Source organism: Sinocyclocheilus grahami, unplaced genomic scaffold (genome assembly GCF_001515645.1).
Source record: "Sinocyclocheilus grahami isolate Dianchi unplaced genomic scaffold, SAMN03320097.WGS_v1.1 scaffold652.1, whole genome shotgun sequence".
In the NCBI taxonomy this organism is placed as follows: Eukaryota; Metazoa; Chordata; class Actinopteri; order Cypriniformes; family Cyprinidae; genus Sinocyclocheilus; species Sinocyclocheilus grahami.
In genome coordinates, this window is record NW_015505831.1 from 1,044,342 (window position 1) to 1,048,584 (window position 4,243).

Here is a 4,243-nt window from a genome sequence, read left to right on the forward strand (position 1 = left end):
GGCGCGCCCGGCGGATCCGACGAATGAGCGGCAACCACATGTGACGGACCACGGGGCTGGATTCTGCTTCGTCCACAGCACTAAGTTGATGCATTCCCTCAGCGACCAGCACAGATCAGCTCCAGGCATGACGAAGTGGGTATCGTCCTCTTTTGGAAGCCCAAACAAAGTAGTTTCGCTTTCACAATGAAGCACACAGCGTCTTCACGACATGGCTGCAGTGTCAACAAAACTACAGTGAGAATAAAAGTTACGCCTTCTTTCTTTGCATTTGGGCGGCGTTATGCAAATATTCCTACATAGTGAGGTAGATATGTGGGGACATGTTAGAACGAGCCGTTTTAGGTAGGTGTGGCTGACTCTGAACTTTTATAAAGAATATCTCTTTGGATTTGAGACTTTAGTCTTTGCAACTTTACATATCTTCTTTATGCACCAAGAGCTTGTAACACTCCAAAGAGAAAGGAAAAATTTAAATCGCATCATATGACCCCTTTAAAATGTCCATGATTTCACTTTTCGTGATTATAACATTATTTAAAAGTCACAAAAAATATTTCTTATAACATAAACTTCACCCAAAATATAACATTATTTAATTTATTTATTTGTAATTCTCTAATAACGTTAAAATGTCCAGTTTTCTTATTATAATTAGAACGTTATTTAAAGGTTACTAAATAGTTTCTTACTACATTCTTTAAACCTTATTTTCACCCCGAATATAATGTTTATTATAATACTCATTTTATTCTTAATAACGTTTTCTCTCAACACTGAGGATGTTTAAGTACAAATAACATCATAAGGATGTTCAAAGAATGTTGATCTCAGAACATTCTCTCAACATTATATAAAATAAAAAATTGTCATGAGAGTGTTTAGAAAGATATTTTTCTCAACATTATGAGGATGTACATCAAATATTAATAATATTATATGAATGTTCCATAAACATTACTTTAATAATGTTTTGTCCTAACATTTATATAACTTTTAAAAACATTAGTGAAAGTTGTGAGAATGTTCCCTGTTAGGAAGGCAGCTCCTTCAGTGTCAGTCTGTGGGATTTTCTCTGCTGTTTTATCGTCTGACAGGTGAAAATCCAGCAGCTTAGAAAGCACTAGCGCACCTCTCTTCAACAGAGATGTGATTTGAGAAATCATTCATGTCTGGAGCACAAAATTCTCTGAGTTGCACTGTAAAGAGTAATACTTTATGTTAGGGATTTTTTCAAAACTCCATCTCCAAGTATGAGTAATAATGATACTGATTGCTTAGCAAATACCACTAATGAAAATTAAGATGAATTCTCGCAGAAAATCACTCATTTCAATATGTATTAATATCCCCTTTAGACCTGTAGCTGTCACGATTCGCTACTGTGAGTAACGAGGAGCGCAGAGACGACAGGGAATAACACAAGGAACAATCTTTATTCATCCAAATAAACACTAAACAGCAGAAACACACACGTAGCACAGGGGTTTGACGTTAGACACCGGACGCAGGACACAGGAAAAACCAGGACTTAAATAAGTAGAACTAAACGAGGAACACCTGACATCAATGAACATAATCAACAAGGCAGAAACTGGGTAATGGGGAGCACATGGGGGGCAAAACACAAGACAGAGGAACACAAGGCTGACAGTAGTGATGCAAAGTCCGATTCATTTCCGCGAACCAGTTCTTTTCGGACAGATCGGCTCATTGAACCGGTTCAAAAAGCCGATTCATCGGTTCCTGACGTCATCAAGCAATAACGTATCTACGCATTTCTTTTCTAACAACTCAGTGCCATGTTGTATCAATGAAAAATTAAAATAAGTCATTTATGTCAACACATATTGAAACGTTCAAAAATAAAGTTATTTGTGTGAAAGCATATTGCTGATTATTGCCATATAATTCACTTAAGTTAATTGTGTTTGTGGTCACAGTTTTCATTCGCGGATCCTCAGATACGACTGACTGACCAATATTGACTAGCCTACAACTTGGATAAGATTCCTAAAGAAAGGTTTTTGCAGGTTTTAATAAAATGTAAATTAATATCAGTCATAATAAGCATATTTCCAGTACGCGCATCAGGCTTGCACAGTATCGTCAACTCACTCATCAAAGTCTTCGGTAATCCTCAGCAAACTTCGACAGTTGCAACTTGTTTTTCTTTGTTTGTGTGTGTGTGTATATGTGTGTGTGTGTTTAATATATATTTATATATACAGTGGTGTGAAAACGTTTTTGCCTCCTTCCTGTTTTTTTAATTGTTTGCATATTTGTCACACTTAAAGATCAAATTCAGATTAAGATTCAGATAAAGATTCAGATCATCAAACAAATTTTAATATTACACAAAGATAACCTGAGTAAATACAAACTGCAGTTTTGAAATTATGATTTCATTTATTAAGGGAAGAAAGTGGTTCAAACCTGCCTGGCACTACGTGAAAAAGTAATTGCCCCCTAAATCTAATAACTGGCTGTGCCACCCTTTGCAGCAACAACTGCAATCAAGCGTTTGCGATAAATGGCAATGAGTCTTTCACAGGAATTTTGGCCCACTCTTCTTTGCAGAATTGTTTTCATTCAGTCACATTGGAGGGTTTTTGAGCATGAATGGACTGTTTAAGGTCATGCCACAGCATCTCAATCGAATTTAAGTCTGGACTTTGACTTGGCCACTCCAAAACCTTAATTTAGTTTTTCTTGAGCCATTCAGAGGTGGACTTGCTGGTGTATGGTTGAACCGGCTCATTCGGTTCTTTTTGAGTTGGACGTGCTACTTCGGCTGTGCGTCCTGCGTTATCAACCCGGAACTAAAGTTCGATTCAGTTCGATTTGTGAACCGGCTCAACCAGTTACTTCCTGAGAACCGGCTCAAAAGAACGATTCGTTCAAGAACCTAACATCACTAGCTGACAGTAGCATTCCCAAAAATCAATACTTGGCCACATATACTCCCGGTTTCACAGACAAGGCTTAAGCTAGTCCCAGACAAAAATACATGTTTGAGCTGTCTCAACTGAAAATATCTTGCTCTGACATATCTTAAAATATGTCAGTGTCATTGTTCTGTGTCAAGATGCACACCTGTAATGTTTTCTTCTAAGGCATTTTTGTAAAAGTTGCTTAAATATCTTAATTCAACTAAGGCCTAGTCCTGGCTTAAACTAATCCCTGTTTGTGAAACCGGGCCTTTGTGTGCTCAAAGATCAGACGCGGAGTTTCCAGCTCCTGCTGCACATGCTTCATCACTGCCAGCTCTGTTTAAAGCTGAGCGCCTGCTGTATGTAACTTCTCTATTCAATCTCCTTCATGAGCTGTCATGATGCTTTCTCATCATAGAGCTTCAGAGCTGAGTTTAGGCGTGTTAACTAAAACAAAACGTTACTGCACTGATTGAGAAAGACAGATTGTTTTGAGACGTGTCCAATGTAACAAAACTGGATACGGCTGATTAAATCACAGGAACCAGGACTTTTGGCTGTTGATCTAATGTGTTTTTAGTGCGATCGGGGCTAGTTGTCACACTGTTGTTGCAGGGACTTTGTCAAGTGGAAGTCTATATTCTCTGTTTTATGTTAATGTTTGAGCAAGCTGTCTATATATTATTTGTGATAGGCTTTAGGCTTATTAATGTTATTTTATACAGCTCTGTAGACCTTACCCATGGTTTTTGTGCTTGGGTGTTTTTTTAATGATCTTTTGTGCTTCATAATTGTTTTTATGTTTTTTCCCCTCTAGATGATGCATCCTCCGGCTGTATACTATTATGGTGAGTAAAAGCATGTTTAATGTATATGATAATCATAATAATTTTTATATATAATTCTATATACAGGCAATACCATTGTTGTTTCGTGCACTGGTCTATTTAGAGATTTTGGGCTAATGTGCTTTTATAACTTGTCTTCTTTCAGAGTAGATGAAAGAAAGCATTCAAAATACACATTTAAGTGTTAATTTTATTTATTTATGTTTCTTTCACTTACATGTCATGCACCACACTTTACAGTTGTATTCATATATTTTGTCTTAAAACAAAGCAATTTGTTTTTATATCATTCAATAATTTGTATATAATTTTTTATAGTCTTTTATTCATTAAACATTATTTTTTTTCTGACTGCTGACTATTCTCTAATTTATGGAGTGATAAAAGAGAAATCCTTAATCTGTGTATAAACCTTTAGTTCTAATATGTCAACAAAATGAAACAAGAATTCTGAACCTGACT

At 36.3% G+C, this 4,243-nt stretch overlaps 1 long non-coding RNA gene across 1 annotated transcript in view; it reads left to right on the forward strand.

Moving 5' to 3' along the window:
* LOC107558615 (uncharacterized) overlaps positions 1-3,784 on the forward strand; it is a 189,022-nt gene extending 185,238 nt beyond the window's left edge. The window contains exon 4 of the long non-coding RNA XR_001605505.1: positions 3,751-3,784. This is a non-coding gene — a long non-coding RNA (uncharacterized lncRNA). The remainder of the gene's footprint in view (positions 1-3,750) is intronic.
* The last annotated feature ends 459 nt before the right edge of the window (positions 3,785-4,243 follow it).